General features: G+C 37.0%; 1 long non-coding RNA gene across 1 annotated transcript; it reads left to right on the plus strand.

The window, feature by feature from the left end:
• The first annotated feature begins 19,033 nt into the window (after positions 1 to 19,033).
• On the plus strand, positions 19,034 to 20,540 carry LOC114827011 (uncharacterized). Its single transcript, XR_011571451.1, has 2 exons — positions 19,034 to 19,665; positions 20,058 to 20,540. It is a non-coding gene; the product is annotated as an uncharacterized lncRNA (long non-coding RNA).
• Positions 20,541 to 21,529: the final 989 nt, after the last annotated feature.

Genomic DNA, 21,529 nt, shown 5'->3' on the forward strand with positions numbered 1-21,529 from the left:
CTATAATTCTTCTATACTATGTATCAAGATAAAAATGGCTTTTGGCATCATAGAATGTTTCTCATTTTCTTCACACGGAAATCTTACCAGGATTTAATTTCTCATGTGCACACACAACACACGAATGTGAACTCACCACTAGATCGTTGTACTAAGTAGTTGTGTCATTCACTTTTAACTTTGTTAATCATCTCAACTAGTTTATATTTTGAATTCATATATCTTTTGTAAGAAATTAGAAAATTAAAAAATTACTAAGACATCTAATTAATGTGATGAAAATAAACGAATATAGTGCTGCAAAGACATATAAAAAATGACTACGATTTAATCAAACTATCATATGGTTTCTAATTTTGGTAATTTTCGGTAGACATGATTTTTGAGGAAAGTCCTAAAAGATAAATGGTTGAATTGTTGAAATGCAATGTGAATTAAGCCTACAGTGTCCAAGGGTTTTTAAAGAATTCCTTAACAGAAGCTCATTATACAATAAGCAAGTCTTCGAGCACCACATAATGATATGTGGTGCACCACCCTATATTCTAGGGACATTGTATAATGATACAACCATTTATTTTTTCAAGTATCCTTCTATGACTAAAAAACTTTACTAGAACATGTCTTCGAGCACCTGGTGGGGATTGCTGATTCTTGCCGACATTTTCCAAAAGCTTATCCATATGTATATCGACAACTATTATGGTCTGTAGAGGTTTGTTGAGGGCAGTTGTAGGAAACTGTCGAATAGTGTTGAAGACTGTCAAATATAGGGATCAAATACAAATACACAGACAAATATACATAGAGATTTGAAGTTGTTGAGATCATCAGCAACTCATGATCTCATATTGGCTACACCACTAAACACACCCCATGTTAATGTGAGATGACCATACACCCCAATAATCATTTTCTTCAAGCTCTCAATATTACACTACTCTTACCCTCCATTGTAAAATAATGTAAACCATAACCACTAAATGTAAACAATCTCACCCCAACTATAATTTTCAGAGAAAACAAGAAGGGGGTTATACTTTAAGGGTATAACAATATTAAATTATTTTATTACATGTTATAACATGAATGAATTTTACGTATTAACTTAAAACTAAGGGAGACTTTGGATCTGGTCCCTAGCCACTAACATTCTTTGACTAAAACATTAATTGTATTCAATTTTTTTTTATCAAAGTCCTTTGACTTATGTTTGATGTTAATTACTTGACATATTATGGGATTTAAAATCATATATTATATGGCATATAAATTAAAAACAATTAAAATAAAAATGAAAATACTCAAAAATTTTGATTGAATAAATAGATAAAACAGGTAATAATATAACTTTGAAATAATAAATGTCAAATGAATGTACTCATAGTGTTAAATACATTATAAATAGAATATGTATACATTATAACTTTGAAGGAACATTTTATTATAGAATATGTATACATTATAAATATAAATAAATAGATTTTACATTAAAAAATGGATACATTTTACACAAAAAAAAGGTACATTTACAACAACAAAAAATTGGTATATTTTACATATAACAAAGCGGTACATTTATAAAGATAAATGAGTACATTATAAATTAAATTATGAGTATAAATAAAAATTTTAAAAATATGGGCACAAAATGAAATTAATATATGGGTACAAACTAAAACTAAAAAGAAAATTGGTACAAGTTAAAAAAAGGTTGCAAATTAAAAATGGTACAAACAAAAATAGAAATATATGATACAAAGTTTAACCATAAATATAAATATACCAAATGTAACGTTTCTAACACTAAATGAATATGTATTAAAAATAAAATTTAATTATGTTGATATGTAAATAATTTATAATTGAAATAATGACATTCGTTAAAAACTAGTGACACACCCCGACCCAGGATGTCCACTAGGAATCCGAATTGAGTTGTGCTGGCCGACACCTGGAAGGTGACGAAGCCATAAATTGTGATGATGCGGAAAAATGTGAATAAATTTAAACCTAAGAGTGCCTAAAAACCAGAGTGCGCTGGTGAGCAGGAACGAACCCACTTCACACGTGACGTTAGAGCATAAGTAAGTACAGTAGAGTGGATTGAGAATAATACCATCAAAAGAAATCTCCAACACTAAAATTTGTCATAAATCCTCGTTGATAAGAAAGCTCAGCTAATAAAACTTGGAGAGTGAAAACAAAACAAGGGTGAGTGGCCTTGGAAATAAAATCTTAATAGAAGCCTTCTAAAACGTTATAACTCCTCGCTGCAACACCTGTATAGTTTCCAGAAAAATCATACCACGTATCAATGTGAAATCCAAAGTATATCAACAGTAAATCCATAAATATACCACGACACAGCATCTCATCAGCAATATGTATTAAAAATAAAATTTAATTATGTTGATATGTAAATAATTTATAATTGAAATAATGACATTCGTTAAAAACTAGTGACACATTGATGCGAAAATTATCTTAACACACAAATTTAACCCTCTTTTGACAACTGTAGTATAAGTATAAGTAGGGATCGTTCTGGACCGGAGATTAGGAGGGCTTGCTAATAACCTCTAAATTGACACAAAAACATAAAACTAAACTTAAAAATACTTAACAAGACTCACAAGACTTAAAGCAAACTTTAAAATACTCAAAACAACTAAATAAACTTAAACTAGACACTAGGAATGACTTTGGACGAAAATTGACTTTTACTTGAATCAAAACATTTAAAAACACAAATTAAAATAGATTCTAACTAATTAGATATACTAAAGTAAAGGGGGATTGAGTTTTGGACGAAGTTGAAACAAACAAACAAGTATGAAAAACTAGATAGATTGTAAAACAAATTTGAGAAATAAGATGATGGATGGGATAGCTAGAGGCTTTTTCTCCACACATGACATGTATGCAAATAACTCGATTTCCAGCTACTACTTCATTAAATTATGAACGACAATGCTCCAAATTAACCGTGACATCACTAGTTAACTCTCAGATTTTCCTTATTTTATTGGATTGGTGACATCACTAGTTAACTCTCAGATTATGAAAGTGAAGTAATGATGCAAAGCATGGGTAAAACGGAGTGGTGTTGAAATGATTCAAAGGTGAAAGTGAAGTAATGATGCAAAGCATGGGTAAAATGGAGTGGTGTTGAAATGAGTCAAGAGTTAAGGTGGAGTGATGATTGATGCAAGAAATTTGGAATGATGGAGGGAACAAGGGTGGTGCAAGGTAATGAGTGAATGAAATAGACAAGGAATGTTGTTGGAACTTAGGGACATTGAGGATTAGGAAAGATTAAATCAAAATAAGGTAATCTTGACTCATGTTTCTTCTTTGGTTGCTGAGCTCTTTGTCCTTTTTAAATTAATTCTTCTTTCTCTTTAACACATTCATAGCCTCTTTAGTCTTCAATTTCGTCCATCTACTTAGCTCCAAGGATGTGTTATTTATTCCAAGCCCAAAACTGCTCCAAAAGGCTTCAAAATGCACCTTTTTGCATACTTTGTCTTTAGAACCTGAAATTGCACGAAAATGACTTTAAACACTAAAACAACTAAGGAATAACAATATAAATGCATGAGAACAAGCTAACTCAGTCGCATAAATATGCTCCTATCAAATTCCCCTACACTTAGCTTTTGCTAGTCCTCAAGCAAAACAAAACAAACGAAACAAACAAAACATAACCTATACCTTCCAACATTTGCCTCAGGGATTTTCAATGAAACATGACATGCCAAAGATCACCACTCATGTAGATTTAAGCAATCCTTACCCTCGAGCATACTTAATCATAGTCATCATTCACTAGCTTACATTTAATAAATTAAAACAACATTTTGAATGTAGTAACATGCCTTAGAGAAATCCCTCAATTCCTTACTAGATATGCACTCAATTTTCATTCAGATTTTCTGACTACACATTACACTAGGTATATGTGAGAAGATTGATGTAAACAAGAAAACTAGTACTCACATATGTTTTTCGACAAAGAAACAATTTCTGGAATTATTAATGCATGTATATATATGATCTCATGAACATATTGCCAGTACTTAGAAGCGAGAACCAGTGATATCATATGCTCATACGAATTTCAAACTCCACATATTGAAAAACACAACACTCAAGATGGAAGTCAAGGGTTGTAACGGGGTTAAGGACGTTGGCTAACAAAGAAAGGTAAGGGTAAACAAATGTTCTTAAAGCAATAGTGAGCAAAGTAATGAATTAGGTACTTAGAATTGTCTTTAGAATGCAGAAATCTACTTTTAAACACAAGGGAAAATTCATGCAACTCATGCATTTCTTTTTCTTTTCTTTTTCTTTTTTTTTTCTACGAATTTTTCTCTCTACCGTGCCCAATTTCTTTGGCACACAAAAAAAAAACACAACTTTGAAATCTAAATTCCCCCACACTTGTTTTCTGCAATAATGTTGATCAAAATGAATTCTTTCTAAGTTATGCTCCACTATACTTCAAGAACAAGGGTATGGATTGTCATATTCTAGGTTAGGTGGAGATGATGTGGTTTAACAAAGAAAATAGTCTAAACAAGGCTCAACGGGGTTTAAACCTACAAAACAAATGACAAAGGTGGGTTCGGCTATTTTCGCTTTGGTTCACTAAACAACTTCATCTTGAATATGTGTTATGCAAATCAATGTCATGCATTGAATGGAACGGGCATGAGTTCTAGTATTTGGATCTATAATGATGAACGCATTCTAGGTAGCATCCAAGCAAAGAATAATGAGATCATGCAACGACTTTAGAAAACAAAAATGCACAGATTAATAACTCTCCAAATAAACGTTTAGGCTCAAGTCTCTCAAGGATGTAGCGTTAGTTTGAGTTCCTTCTTTCAAGTATGTTACAAAAACTGATTTTATCCTTTGTGATTACATGTGAATTCATAAATTATAACTACAACCAAGCATAAACCAAAGAGCATATCAAACTTCAATCCATGTTTGTAACTTTCTTTAACAGTCATGCACTTAAAAACCAAATTCTCATTACTATGTTGGAAGGTATCCTAAGACAAACAATAACACAAAAACAACTCTTTTTGGTTTTTTCAACAAAGTTTTTCAAATTTTTATCAAATTTTCGGATTTTTATGCCAAAACACACTACAAACACTTAAAAACAGTGAAAAACAACATTGTAAGTGATAGGTGAATAAAACCCGTTTACCCCCCCCCCCCACACTTAAACCAAACATTGTCCTCAATGTTTCAAACATTGTCCTCAATGTTTCAAACATTGTCCTCAATGTTTCAAACATAGATTTATACTCAAACAAATGAACAACACAACTAATCAAACATGACAAGTATAGCAAAGTAAAAACCAGATAGAGTAGAGTTTAAGAACGCAAATCTGGTTTTGGAGATAGATGATCTTGTTGACTTTCCACAGCGTTGATCTTGAACTGATTTGGAATTCTGAGCGAGGAATATTAGAGTTCCTTGGTTGTGCAGTCTGCATTCTTCTCTGCTTGTTTCTTCTGCACGGCAGGTAGGCACAAGGTAGAGGTGATGGTCTGTTTCTTTCTTCAATCTTTCCAAGTGCCCACATTTTGCTTTCTTTCTCCTTGTCCCTAGCTGAGGATGAATTGGCAAATTGTCTCCAAATGCTTCGAGGTATCATTTTCACTTTCCTTATCTGTTCCCCAAGCAGATGTGGTAGACGAAGAGGAAGCATAAAATGATGAAGATGAGTACTCGAGAGCAAGCCTAGGTAAGCAATCAGGAAGGGGTTCCAGGCAGTCGGTTCCATATCGGAAGATTGATACCAAGTGCTGGCTGATTGCTCTCTTTCTCCTTGTCCCAAAACAACGACAAGGAGAAGGACAGGGAGAAAGCATGATATGAGATACTCTGCCTTTCAACCTTCATGATATGAAATACTATTGCTTTGGATGAGTTGTTTACAGAGGTATCCCAACGAATAAAGAACACTGAGTGACTCGAGAGGCTTTGTTGGGAAGGCATTCTCGAAGAAGAAGGGTTATGTATGTATGCATTGCAAGGGAGGGTGAAGGTCGACATTTATATGAATTAATAACCGGTACTATTCTTTCACTCTTGTCGGCAACCGTTGAATGATTGAATAGTAATTCTTCACATGCTTTCGACGTCACCAGAAATCTTCGACAAATTGCCCGTAATTTTCGCAAGGCTGAGTGTGCATGTGACAGGCGCTGACACGTTTGGAAAAGCAAGTGCCTCTTCGATATTTGGAATCGGCGCTTCGACAAACTGCCCGTGATTTCCGTAAAACTGACTCTGCGTGTGACAGATGCTGACACGTCTGGAAAAACGCTTCGACAAACTGCCCGTGATTTCTGCAAAGTTGACTCTGCATGTGACAGATGCTGACACGTCTGGAAAAGCAGATGCCTCTCCGATTTCTGAGCTTGCCTCTTCGATCTCTGAAATCCCATCGAGTGCAGAGGTTGCATGTGACAAGTGCAGACAAATCTGGAAAAGAATATTGGTCGTGGTTTCTGAGCAAGCCTAGCTTTTGAGAAAGCTAGCGCCTCTTTGATTTTTGAGTTGGCCTCTTCGATTTCTGAGCTCGCCTCTTTGATCTCTAAAATCCCATCGAGTGCTGATTTTTATAGAGATACGCAGGACGTTCAAAGCACACTTGAATTTCTGCCTGTAGAAACTCCCTTCTTGCATTTCTACGATCTTGACTTGTCCAACCTCTTCTTTCTTTAACACCTCTGAAAATGTCTGGCCTCTCCGACTGTCGTTTTGACTTGAACCTTGGTGAAGAGGCAGTTCCGCCTTCTCCAGACAACATATGGCGCCCATCCTTCATATCCCCTACTGGTCCCCTTACCGTTGGGGATTCGATGATGAAAAATGATATGACCGCTGCGGTGGTGGCCCGAAATCTTGTCACTCCCAAAGATAACAGACTTCTTTCCAAACGATTTGATGAGTTGGCTGTTAAGGATTCTTTGGCTCTCATTGTGCAGTGTGCAGGTTCTGTGTCCAATATGGCCCAACGTCTATTTGCTCGAACCCGTCAAGTTGAATAATTGGCGGCTGAAGTGATGAGTCTCAAACAGGAGATTAGAGGGCTCAAGCATGAGAATAAACAGTTGCACAAGCTTGCACATAACTATGCTACAAACATGAAGAGGAAGATTGACCAGATGCAGGAATCTGATGGTCATATTTTACTTAATCATCAGAGGTTCGTGGGTTTGTTCCAACAGTATTTGCCTTCGTCTTCTGGGGCTGTACCGTGTAATGAAGCTCCAAATGATCAACCTCTGATACCTCCTCCTTCTGTGGCTCCACCGACTGCTGAGGCTCTGCCGACTACTGAGACTTCTCCTAAGCAGCCTTTGTGAAGGCTCTCTCTTGTATTTTTCTGCCTCCTGTTCATTTTCAACGAATTTTAATGTAAAATACCTTGCATATCTATGAATGTTTCAAAAAATAAACCCACACCAAAAACAATTAAACAAGCAACAAATAAAAATGACAATCATGGCAAAATAAAATTGCAAAAAAGGGAAGGTTTTTAGGAACGCAAAACATGGGTTGCCTCCCAAGAAGCCCTTTCTTTAACGTCTTGCAGCCAGACGAAATTTCCTTCTAAGCTTGGATAGGGCCCACGGCACTGAGTGGGATTTCTTCCACAATCTGCCCCAAATCACTTTCATAGTATAGCTTCAGGCAATGCCCGTTCACTTTGAATTCATTGCCGTTCCTTAATCTTTTAACTTGAACTGCACCATGAGGAAAAACATTAGTGACAACAAATGGCCCAATCCACTTAGACCGTAACTTACCAGGGAACAATCGTATATGGGAATTGAATAGTATCACTTCCTGTCCAATTGAGAATGTTTTTCTCCGAATCATTTTGTCATGAATTGCCTTTGTTTTCTCCTTGTAAATTCGTGCATTCTCATAAGCTTCGTTCAGTATCTCTTCAAGTTCATTCAGTTAGAGCTTCCTATTCATTCCAGCAGCATATAAGTTCAAATTGAATGTTTTCACAGCCCAGTGCGCTTTGTGCTCCAGTTTCACAGGTAGGTGACACGGCTTGCCGTAGATTAGTTGAAATGGAGACATTCCTAGAGGTGTTTTGTAGGCAGTGCATCATCTAAACGCAAGCTCCAATCCTTCCGGTTTGGCCCAACAGTTTTTTCCAAGATTTGCTTGATTTCTCTATTCGAGACTTCGGCTTGGCCACTTGTTTGAGGGTGGTATGGCGTGGAAACCCGATGCTTCACATTGTACTTTTTAAACAGCGCCTCAATGGTGTGATTGCAAAAGTGGGAGCCTCCATCGCTTATGAACACCCTCGGCATGCCAAATCTGGAAAAGATGTTAGCCTTGATAAAATCTGCCACCACTTTAGAATCGTTAGTACGGGTGGCTTTGGCTTCCACCCATTTCGACACATAATCAACGGCCAGCATAATATAAGTAAAACCATATGAGGGCGGAAAAGGTCCCATGAAATCCATACCCCATACATCAAATATCTCCACATTAAAGATGGGGGTTTGCGGCATTTGGTCCTTGGCACCTATTGTACTTGTTCTTTGGCATCTATCACAAGTTATACAAAATGTTCTACCATCCTTAAACAATGTAGACCAATAGAAACCACTCTCTAAAACCTTAAGGGCTGTCATTTGGGTGCCAAAATGACCCCCACATGCATAACTATGGCAAAATGCAAGAATTGAATTAAACTCGGAATTGTGCACACATCTACGAATAATCTGGTCAGGACAATACTTCCACAAATATGGATCATCCCACACATAAAATCGTGCATCATTTTTAAGTTTATCATGCTTGTATTTATCTAGAGTGCTAGGAACTTGTTTTGTGACCAAATAATTGACCAAATCAGCATACCAAGGCTCACTTACCTCTAAGGATAGCAATTGCTCGTCACGGAAGGTCTCTAGAATGGGTAAGGAGTCCTCCTCGTGCACCAAACGGCCGAGGTGGTCAGCCACCACATTTTCACTCCCCTTTTTGTCTCTTATTTCAATGTTGAACTCTTGAAGTAGAAGCATCCAACGAATCAGCCTTGGTTTGGCCTCCTTCTTGGTGAGAAGATACTTCAACGCTGCATGGTCAGAATATACAATCACTTTAGTGCCAAGTAAGTATGAACGAAATTTATCTAAAGCAAATACAACTTCAAGAAGTTCTTTCTCAATAGTAGAATAATTCAATTGAGCATCGTTTAGCGTTCGGGAAGCGTAGTGGATGACATGGGGCTGTTTGTTCCTCATTTGGCCTAAAACAGCACCAATGGCATCATCGGATGCATCACACATTAGCTCAAATGGAAGGCTCCAATCTGGTGGCATGATGATGGGGGTTGAAGTCAACATGTCCTTGAGGGTTTTGAAAGCAGTCTCACACTCCTTGTTGAACTCGAAGGCTACTTCCTTTTGGAGTAAACGGCAAAGGGGTTGGGCGATTTTTGAGAAATCCTTTATGAATCTCCTATAAAATCCTGCATGGCCAAGAAAAGAACGAACCTCCCTCACAGAAGTGGGAGAGGGTAAGTGACGTACAAGATCTATTTTAGATTTATCAATCTCAATCCCTTTTTCTGATATGATATGCCCCAAAACTATACCTTGTTTTACCATAAAATGGCACTTTTCCCAATTCAAGACAAGATTAGTTTCGATGCATCGTTGTAAGATCAAAGTAAGATTATTCAAGCATGCATCAAATGAGTCACCAAAAACACTAAAGTCGTCCATAAACACTTCAATGATCTTTTCCACAAATTCTGAGAAAATACTTACCATACACCTTTGGAATGTGGCTGGTGCGTTGCATAGCCCAAATGGCATGCGTCGATAAGCAAAGGTACCAAAGGGACATGTGAAGGTAGTCTTTTCTTGGTCATCAGGAGCTATCACAATCTGATTATACCCCGAATAGCCATTAAGAAAACAATAAAATGAATGACCGGCTAACTTTTCCAACATTTGATCAATAAAGGGCAGCGTGAAGTGATCTTTTCTTGTCGTAACATTGAGCTTCCGATAGTCAATACAAACTCTCCATCCGGTTTGGATTCGGGTGGGCACAAGCTCATTATCTTCATTTTTTACCACAATGACTCCAGACTTCTTAGGAACAACTTAGACCGGCGAGACCTAATGGCTATCAGAAATTGGGTAAATCACTCCACAATCTAGTAGCTTGATGATTTCCTTCTTCATAACGTCTATTATGGGCGGATTGAGCCGGCGTTGTGCTTCTCTAGATGGTTTGGCTTCTTCTTCCAAGAGTATTCGATGCATGCAAGTGGTAGGGCTAATTCCCTTAACATCGGCCAATGTCCACCCAATGGCAGTTTTGTATTCCCGAAGCACCCTCACCAACTTGTCCTCCTCTTGTGCAGTGAGTGAAGAAGAGATGATGACGGGTAGCGTCTCTTGTTCTCCCAAAAACACATATTTCAAATGGCTCGGCAATAGTTTAAGTTCTAGGGAAGGGGGCTGGATTACAGAAGGAAGCAACTTGTTAGTCGAATTGGGAAATGAAATTAGGTTAGGAGACTTACCAATATGCCTTGGATTTGACTCTAGGGCAGCAACCATCTTCACCAATTCTTCTTGAATAGGCATGGCAAGATGTTCCTTGTTGTTGCCGTGTGCATGCCTAAGTGCTAACCCTTAGTTTTTTAGTCCAATGTTTTGCATGAAAGTCTTTTCAAGTGCATCCTCACTCAAATCATCAAGGAATTCATGCGCCCAAGAGTCAATCACATCAATAGAGAAACAAGAGTGACCATCATGAGGATATCTCATAGCATCAGAAATATTGAAATCAATAACTTCCCCATCAAATTCCATGGTCAATGTTCCCTTGAATACATCTATCTTTGTACGGGCAGTCTTCATGAATGGTCGGCCAAGTAATATTGGTAATTGAGGGGAATGGTTCGAGTCTTCCATTTCAAGCACGTAGAAGTCCACCGGAAATACTAGGTGATTCACCTGCACTAAAACATCCTCCAAAACACCCTTTGGATACGCATTAGATCTATCGGCCAGTTGAATGATCACACCATCATTTTTTAATTCTCCTAAGTTCATAGATGCATATATTGAATAAGGCATGACATTTATTGATGCACCTAGATCTAACATGGCATATTCAAAGCGAGTATTTCCTATAACATAAGGAATTGTAAAACTGCCTGGATCTTTGCACTTAGGAGGTAATTTTCGTTGCAACATAGCTGAGACATTCTCACTTACCCTTACCACCTCTTTGTTTGAAGCCCTCTTCCTTGTAGTGCACAGTTCTTTCAGGAACTTAGCATACTTGGGGACTTGTTTAATTGCATCTATAAGTGGAATGTTGACTTGCACATTTCTGAATGTGTCAAGGATGTCTTTGTCACTCTCATCCTTCTTTGATTGCATAAACCTGCGAGGAAAGGGTGCATTGGTTGGAATAGAATTAGAAGTCATGGAATTTGAGCCCAACTTACCTTTGGTGGTCGAATTATGATGTGTAAGTGGTTGCGGCAAAGATTGCTCAATCCTTGCCGAGGGCAGACCTTGGTCTTTCTCCTCAGATTGCATCTTTTCGTCCTCCTTTTGATTGGATTTAGATGGGCTGAGATCAGATTCAGCTTCTTTTCCATTTCGCAAGGTGATGGCTTTGGCAGATTCGAAGCCTCCCTTTGGATTTACATCCGTCGAACTAGGTAACTTACCTGGTTCTCTACTAAATTGCCCTATGAACTCAGCCATTTGTCTCATTTGTCTCTTTAATTCAGTCACCTCTCGAGCTTGATTTTGCACTTCCTTGGCGTAATTGTGCATATCCTTGGTTTGATTTTCCTGACCCTTAGCCAACGTAGTTAGTAACTGAATAACTTGAGCATTATCAAAAAATGAACCTAAGTTATTTTGGGCAGGTTGTGTTTGGGGTTGTGCGGGTGCATACGGCCTTTGATAGTATCCCAGAGGTTGCTATCTGAATGCACTTTGTTGTTTGGTTTGTTGGGGCTCCCTCCATTTGAAATTTGGATGATCTCTCCAACCTGGATTGTATGTATTTGAGAACGGATCATTCCTTGGTTGGTTTTGACTCCCAAAACCCACGGTGTTGGCAGATTCCCACCCTCCGTTCTCGATCAATTGAGGGTAATTATCCGTGAGATGTCCATTCATTGAGCACACGCCACAAACAGCTACACTTTGTTCTTTTCGTTTTTCAACCATCTGTGAAAGAAGAGTAGTAAGATTAGCCATTTGATTTTGAAGTTCGGAAATATCATTTACCTCATTAACTTGTTGCTGCCGTGGGTTGTCTCTTTGACCAACGTGTTCATATTGTTGAGCATTCAATGCTCGATTAGCAATTAAGGTCTTGGCAGCCATGGGTGTTTTGTCCACCAAAGTTCCTCCTGCTGAGGCGTCTAGCATTTGGCGTTCAATTGGTAGAAGCCCTTGGTAGAAATATTGAAGAAGAAGCTCCTCCTTCATCTGGTGCTGTGGACATGAAGCAACAAGGGTTTTAAAACGCTCATAGTAAGTGGGAAAGGATTCACCTTGGTTTTGCCGAATGTCACTAATCCTTTTGCGTAGTAGAATGACTCGAGAAGTTAGGAAAAAATTCTCCAAAAATGCCCGTTTCATACTCTCTCATGATGTGACAGTTCCGGGGGCTAGCTCATACAACCAATCTTTAGCCTTTTCTAAGAGAGAACAGGGAAAAGCCTTCATTTCCAGAATGCTCCCATCAACATTCACAGGGGTCATGCTCGAACAAACAACCTCGAACTCCTTCAAATGTTTATTAGGATCTTCCATGGACAACCTATGGAACTTAGGAATATGGTGCAATAAACTGGACTTTAATTCGAACTCGTCGGTCTTGTTTTGGGCCGCCCTTGGATATTGAATGCATAAAGGTAGAGCATTGTCCAATCCCGAAGCGGAAAGCTCCTTAATTGTTCGATTGTCTACTGCCATATCTTGGGCTTCTTCAAAAGTCCTTGTCGTGGCCTCCTCTTGCTCTTCTACTTTGTCTTCTTCAAGATCTGGTGCAGGTTGAGATAGTTGGGGATCTTGTTGATTCCTTGCTCGTCTCAAAGTTCGTTCAAAATCGTCGTCAAAGTCAAAGATGTGCTTATGAACAGGTTGAGAACTTCGAGTCATAAACCACCTAAAACAAGAAAACAAGTAAAATCAACAACTAGGAACAAAAACACATGAAAATAAACAAAAAGAAACAATAAGGGATTAGCAAAGTTGCTAAACCCCAGCAACGACGCCAAAAACTTGATGCGAAAATTATCTTAACACACAAATTTAACCCTCTTTTGACAACTGTAGTATAAGTATAAGTAGGGATCATTCTAGACTGGGGATTAGGAGGGCTTGCTAATAACCTCTAAATTGACTCAAAAACATAAAACTAAACTTAAAAATACTTAACAAGACTCACAAGATTTAAAGCAAACTTTAAAATACTCAAAACAGCTTAAAACAACTAAATAAACTTAAACTAGACACTAGGAATGACTTTGGACAAAAATTGACTTTTACTTGAATCAAAACATTTAAAAACACAAATTAAAACAGATTCTAACTAATTAGACACACTAAAGTAAAGGGGGATTGAGTTTTGGACGAAGTTGAAACAAACAAACAAGTACGAAAAACTAGATAGATTGTAAAACAAATTTGAGAAATAAGATGATGGATGGGATAGCTAGAGGCTTTTCTCCACACATGACATGTATGCAAATAACTCGATTTCCAGTTACTACTTCATTAAATTATGAACAACAATGCTCCAAATTAACCGTGACATCACTAGTTAACTCTCAGATTTTCCTTGTTTTATTGGATTGGATGACATCATTCTACAACCCAAAACATTCTTCAAAAGTTCCCTACATGACATCATAATAGAGATACAATCAAAAATCATTACATTTAATGAAAATCATAAGCATTGACAAAGCACTTGCAACTATGACATCATATCGCTTATGCTAGGAATTGAACTTAACACGATCGTTTATAAACGACCTTCACTACATGTGAATATAAGTTTGTAACGATTATGTGAAACTTCCTTATATTCTAGCAACGGATTTATGCATGCCAATTAAGTGTCGACCCTTAATTAACAAATACAAATAAGTTATCAATCAAATAGTTAAGCCAATTGCATTCACGATTCAAGAGTTCATAACTGGAATTTATCAAATTATATTGCACACATAATCATGGCTTTGAAATCACCCCTAGCCAAGAGGGGTTTAGCCACTCATATTTACAACAAAACGAAAGGAAATGAATTTAAACATTATACACAAAAGAAAGAAAACACCTAAACGCTCCAACGATCCAAGTTGGACAGCAAGCACGTCTAAGCACTTTCCTTCCCTTCCTTTGCTACGACACAAGGTGTTGGTGAGTGTTTGAAGGTTTGTTTGTATGGAGGAATGGATGTGAAGATGAATGGATGTGTTTGGATGAAGGTTGTGTTGAAATGGGAGTGAATGATCTAACCAAGTATGAACTCCATTTATGTTACACACACTTCCTTTTATAGAGGAAGTGCAAGGCAAAGCATGGGTAAAATGGAGTGGTGTTGAAATAATTCAAAGGTGAAAGTGGAGTAATAATGCAAAGCATGGGTAAAATGGAGTGGTGTTGAAATGATTCAAAGGTGAAAGTGAAGTAATGATGCAAAGCATGAGGGGTAAAATGGAGTGGTGTTGAAATGATTCAAAGGTGAAAGTGAAGTAATGATGCAAAGCATGAGTAAAATGGAGTGGTGTTGAAATGATTCAAAGGTGAAAGTGAAGTAATGATGCAAAGCATGGGTAAAATGGAGTGGTGTTGAAATGAGTCAAGGGTTAAGGTGGAGTGATGATTGATGCAAGAAATTTGGAATGATGGAAGGAACAAGGGTGGTGCAAGGTAATGAGTGAATGAAATAGACAAGGAATGTTGTTGGAACTTAGGGACATTGAGGATTAGGAAAGATTAAATCAAAATAAGGTAATCTTGACTCATGTTTCTTCTTTGGTTGCTGAGCTCTTTGTCCTTTTTAAATTAATTCTTCTTTCTCTTTAACACATTCCTAGCCTCTTTAGTCTTCAATTTCGTCCATCTACTTAGCTCCAAGGATGTGTTATTTATTCCAAGCCCAAAACTGCTCCAAAAAGCTTCAAAATGCACCTTCTTGCATACTTTGTCCTTAGAACCTGAAATTGCACGAAAATGACTTTAAACACTAAAACAACTAAGGAATAACAACATAAATGCATGAGAACAAGCTAACTCAGTCGCATAAATATGCTCCTATCACACATCCCGACCCAGGATGTCCACTAGGAATCCGAATCAAGTTATGCTGGCCGACACCTGGAAGGTGACGAAGCCATAAATTGTGATGATGCGGAAAAATGTGAATAAATTTAAATCTAATAGTGCCTAAAAACCAGAGTGCGTTGGTGAGCAGGAATGAACCCACTTCACACGTGACGTTAGAGCATAAGTAAGTACAGTATAGTGGATTGAGAATAATACCATCAAAAGAAATCTCCAATACTAAAATTTGTCATGAATCCTCGTCGATAAGAAAGCTCAGCTAATAAAACCTGGAGAGTGAAAACAAAACAAGGGTGAGTGGCCCTGGAAATAAAATCTTAATAGAAGCCTTCTAAAACGTTATAACCCCTCGCTGCAACACCTGTATAGTTTCCAGAAAAATCATACCACGTATCAATGTGAAATCCAAAGTATATCAACAGTAAATCCATAAATATACCACAACACAGCATCTTATCAGCAATATAAATAATCATGTGATCAATAATCTATATTAGCACGCAAGTCGGAGTCACCTAATGTGACCTGTACGACTAAACCTATAGCTCATCAATCAATGCTAGCACATAAGTCGGAGTCACCTATAGTGACATGTACGACTCCTCCACATCTCATCAATCAATGCTAGCACATTAGTCGGAGTCACCTATAGTGACTTGTACGACTCATATCAGAGTTGCCTATATAGCTCATCTACCAATTCCTGCACACGAGTCGGAACCACTTAATGTGGCATGTACGACAGGCTGGGTGTAAATAAATACACTCAAATGCTACGATCACGTGAAGCTGTGCAAAGATTCGCAAGTCACCTACGAGTCGAAACCACCTAATGTGGTTTGTACGACAGGCTAACACCTGCCTTGGATCCAATGTGAGCGTGTGGTGCAGGAGGTGAATGATCACGTGAAGGCTAGGCCCTACCTCGGGCGGAGCACTAACACCAGGGTGCAAGACAATGAGCTATAAATACATCTCAACACAATCATACTCACTACCATTAATATACTCACTTGAAGCTTATCGGGGCATCCGCAGCGTCATATGGCATAAGCACTTTAACGTCCCAACATTCTTAATCAGAACTAAACCCAGTGATAGACCAGAATAAAATCATGGTTAATCTCTACACTGTTAATCATCATAACTTCTTTCCTTAAAGAAACCAAGTACCCTATTAAATTTGGATTGTTTTATGACTGCATATAATTGTCTTGTTAGACTGCCTATGTACCATCAAATGGGATCAAACCATTCGTAGTTCAACTTAGTACGTCAAAGCATTCACAGTCATTATATGTAGGTAATATGCATATAGATATGCCCTAATGCAATCTAACACTCAACCATATCCTAGTATCTTAGACTATATAAATATATGTATGACATCGCATAAATATACATAAATCAAATTAAAAGCGTTTGCAGAATTATCAATCATATATATATACGATAAAAGGAAAAGACCCACTTACCTCAGGTCCGTGCTATGACTCCCTAACACGAATATCAAGACATCACGAATCATCGTCGCCTAGAACAATTATCAAATCACGTCTCAGAGTTTATAACAATAGAACACATAATTTATGTAAAACACATCCCTACGTAATTCAATCCGGAAGATCCGCAACACTCAAATCCGAGAAAGGCTCCAATTTCACTCAAACCCGCCGGAACCCTAAAATGGGTGAACTTCGATTCTCCTTCCTCAGTGTTCCAACGCCCCTACAACCAATTGGGTCTTGTTCCTGGGTCCAAGGGGAGTTAGTTAAGGGTGGTGGTGGGTGGTGAAACTCGCCAGATTGAAGGAATCATCGTCGAAACCTCACGGGTCACCCCCACGGTTTTACACGGTTTTGGCCTAAAAAATCTTCAAATTTAGATGGAGATAGAAGATGGGGTATTGTGGAATAGGTTGCAGGTGAGGGATGGGTCAAAATCACCTTAAAATTGGTGGAAATGGCCGGAATCAGAACCGGGTCGCCGTCGGTTTTGTCTGCATGGATGAGTATCGACGGGAAGGGATGGGGACAATTCCCCTTTTTCTCATTGGCTGATGCATTTTCCTCATTGGCTGATGCCTTTCTCCTTCCTTAACATTAATTAGTCAGTTTTCCCACAAGGTGGGAGTTTAACACTTTATAATTTAAAATATAAATAATCAATTTCAAACGTCTGTAACTATACCGTTATAATCTGGATTCGCAAACGGCTTTCGCCTATGCGTTCGTACCAACGAGTACTACACAAATACGTTAAAAGAATAAGTCTTACGTTTCTCTAGACGATGGTCAATGCAAGTCAAAGTCCTTGCCTCTAGGGTATTTTCGTGAATTCCCTCGATTAAAATAAATAAAAACGTAAATTTAGGAACGGGTTGTCACAACTAAGGACCTTGATCAAAACGTAAAAAGAAATATGGGTTTAATCAATGCAATAGAAGAAATAGGAATGAGAACCTAATTTCTCCTAAAATTAAACTAGTAAAAGAAAACAAATTAACAAAGAATTGTCGACGACTCTATATGAAAACCCTCTAATTATTAACTATATATTTGGGCGTCTCTATGATCATGAACAACAACAAAATTTCATTAGGTTTTTTACTCCAATATGATTCTTGATAAGGAAGTAGGTTAAGGTCATATGTTGGAGTAAGTCCATCCCTATCCAAACTATATATGTACCTCATGTTGGTACATCTAGAACAACCTTCATTTTTGACCCACCCTTGGAAGTTAGAAGCAACGAGAAAATTACATTAGAAAATTAGACACTATGGTCCAATGCATGGTGACTCAGTAACGTACGTGGGTGGGTGGGTAGCTTAAAGGATGTAGAGCTTATCCTCTTTTGTTCGTACCGTATAACATAAGTCAATAATTTCAAACCATGTGTGAGAAGATAAGAATCTGTTGGATAAGGCAATGTATGAAAAGGAAACAACCAAGGCAATGCGTAACTTCAATAAGCATGATTTTTAATTTTATTAAAAAAAAAAAATTGGGAGACAGGTGGAGTGCATGGATTCTTGCATGGTGTCTAGATTAGCTAGTGGTCCATATTTGTACCCATAATTAAAAATAAGAAAAATTATCAATTGCATCTTCCATTTATTTTTTAACAATATTTGCATTCATGTCTCATTCATTGCGAATAATGTATCTTCATCGTATAACTTTTTGTATAATTAGAATAGTTAAATTTCTTAATCTTCATTTAATTATTTTCCACAAAATTTAAATTAGAGATCGTTTAGTTGTTTGAATGTTTCAAATAAATATATAGACTAGGGTTCATGAATATGTTATTTGGTACTCACACTACCTATTTGTTCCATATATTTGGATGCATAAACAATATTTGATCTGAATATTTTTTTTGTAGAAATAATTTTCAAATGTAGAATAGGAATTTTGATTATAAAATATATATGGTGGAGATATGTTAATCGCAAAGGTTTGAAGTATTATCCTTTCTATTTTTTAGAATTTAAAGCCATTGTATGTGTTGCCTCCTTACCTAAAACTCATAGAATTTCCATGTAATCACCTGTCATAGGTATGCACTTTTATAGGAAGCAAGCAATCTAATCCACAAACTCTTTATGAAAATGGAGGGCATTTTTGCTCGCCAACATTTAGTGTGATGTATGCTCACCACCTTATTTTTCATCATTAGATGAGTTTAAATATTGAGATTTGTGCTTATCCACTACACGAATCTCGAAATTCAAACTTATCTAACGGTGATAACTAGTGTGATGAGCATACACCACACTAAATGATGGTGAGCAAAAATGCTCCCATGAAAATGTGTTATATATTCTTTTGTATACATATATATGCGCCAAAGGAATGTGCCAATTAGCTCAAACTTAATTACATTTACATGAAACTTCCTTGAAATTATTATCCACAAGTTTCTTTTGTTATTCTTCTTCTTCTCCTTGTCTTTTCTTCCTGAAGATCTATGGGTGCAGGTAGTGAAGAACAAATGCTTCAAGCTCCATGCTCGATCACAAAATATGACAACTACACAAAAAGGGAAGATAGCTGGGTGATCATGAATGAAGATGATGGTCATGATGATGATCGTGATGAGATGTACATAGATCATCGACATCTTCATCGGACTTAGTAGATTATGCAGCATCATCATCAACATCATCATCGTGTTCTTCCTTGCATTCGCATGGATCGTTGTTCGACTTGTCAGATCTCATAGCTCAGCTACCCATCAAGTAAGAATAAAGAAAAAGAAAACCCATTTTATCAATATAATATATTTCTAATTTCTTTTCCATTAATTTATAACCACGATATGTGGAATTATATTTTGGATGTTGGATGGTTTTTCCATTCACATATATTAATACATATTTTGCAATTTTTATTAAATGTAATGAAAAAAAATGAAAATTTAATTTAACTAGCATCATAAGGTTCCATTTTCCACACAATATATGAAAGAATAAATATCTAACTAAGAAGCATAAATAATATATAGCTTAAACTAGTCGATCATGGAAGTGTGTTGGCTTAGTTACGCCCAAACTCAAATCCTGTGTCTCATAAATAAAAATAGTTTAGAATATTGTCTTGTTAGAAATTTTGATTAGCATGATATGTGCAGGAAAGGACTTTCAAAGTACTTTGAAGGCAAGTGCCAATCCTTTACATCTTTCTCAAAGGTCAAGAGCGTTGAAGATCTTGTAAAGAAAGAGTTACCATATAATCAAAGAAAGGCACTAAAAGCAAGCAAGAGCTATGGCGGTGGCTTGGGTTCTTACCGACCGTACACACTTCCGAAGGCCGCCATTTCTAAGAGTAACAAGGCATCAACTACCTCATCTTTTCCGACCAGATCAAGAAGCAACTCTTTAGGTAATAATAATGCTACAATCCCTCCAATTCCAACAAGAAAGAAGTTTTAACGTATCGTACGTGCGCCGGTCTGCATGTAAAGTTGTAAACTACACAATGTAATGTATACTTGTTAATATTTCTTTTTTTTTCTTTGGGTGGAAGTATATACTGGTTAATATTTTGAACCTCCTGCTGTTGATCTTGCTACTGGCTTTTACACAGAGAAAACAGATATTATATTTGTTCTTCAGCTGCGTATATTTCTACAATTTTTAATTAACATCTAGAATTTAGAAATAGTAGGCATAAATTCCAGGCATGATTTGAAAAAGAGGAAAGAAGGTTGGGTTAAATCTTAGAAAACTTGACATGTATAAATAGAGATGACAATGGAGCGGAGCGGATTGAGTTTGCTTTTAACAATATAATATTAAGTGTCAGTGGTACTATGGTTTAATTATATATTTCTCCATTTATAAGTGAGAGTCTCAAAATAAATTGTAATTGAGAAGCTTTAATGAAAAAGAGAGAAAAGTTGAATTAAACTAAGAATGAAGTACGACTTGAAAATAGAATGCATGAAATAATTAAATTAAAAACATAAGAAAAATGAGACCTAGGGCATCTAAATTCACCGTAACCATTTCTACTTAATTCCCTTAATATGTTATGCTCAAGTAGTTCTCCAATATTAATGATCGACTTCCCCTAAATTATTCAACGGCCATGGCTTCTGGTTGCATCAAAAGTATCCTTACATGTTAACCCTTTATGGCATCTAGATGGATTTAAACAAGTAAGAACCCATTAAGCTCTATGGAAATTGTTGAAAAATCACATAAACCCTAATTGCATGGCATCTACAAATAGGTGTTTATGGCACCGATTGCAAGAAGCTAAACCCAAGTTAAATATGGCATCTACTCTAACTTGCATCAAATCAACTTAACTTAAACCTAGATGGTGATCAAGTATCTAAATAAAAATCATGTGTATTACGAATAGCAAAAGATACTCAATATGGAATAAAAACGTGATAATAATAATGCCACAAGGCAATTAAGTATTCATGATCATGCTACATCTTAGCCCTAGCAAAGAAAAAACTCCAATGTAGCTCTTCCTCTTTGCCCTTCATTGCCGCAGCCCCTATTTAGACTTGTGCTTTTTTTTTCTAGTTGTTGGCTGACTCACTCAAAAGGAGAATGAATCTCCTTATATTAACACCCACGGCAAGCA

Source organism: Malus domestica, chromosome 09, assembly GCF_042453785.1.
Source record: "Malus domestica chromosome 09, GDT2T_hap1".
Lineage (NCBI taxonomy): Eukaryota > Viridiplantae > Streptophyta > Magnoliopsida > Rosales > Rosaceae > Malus > Malus domestica.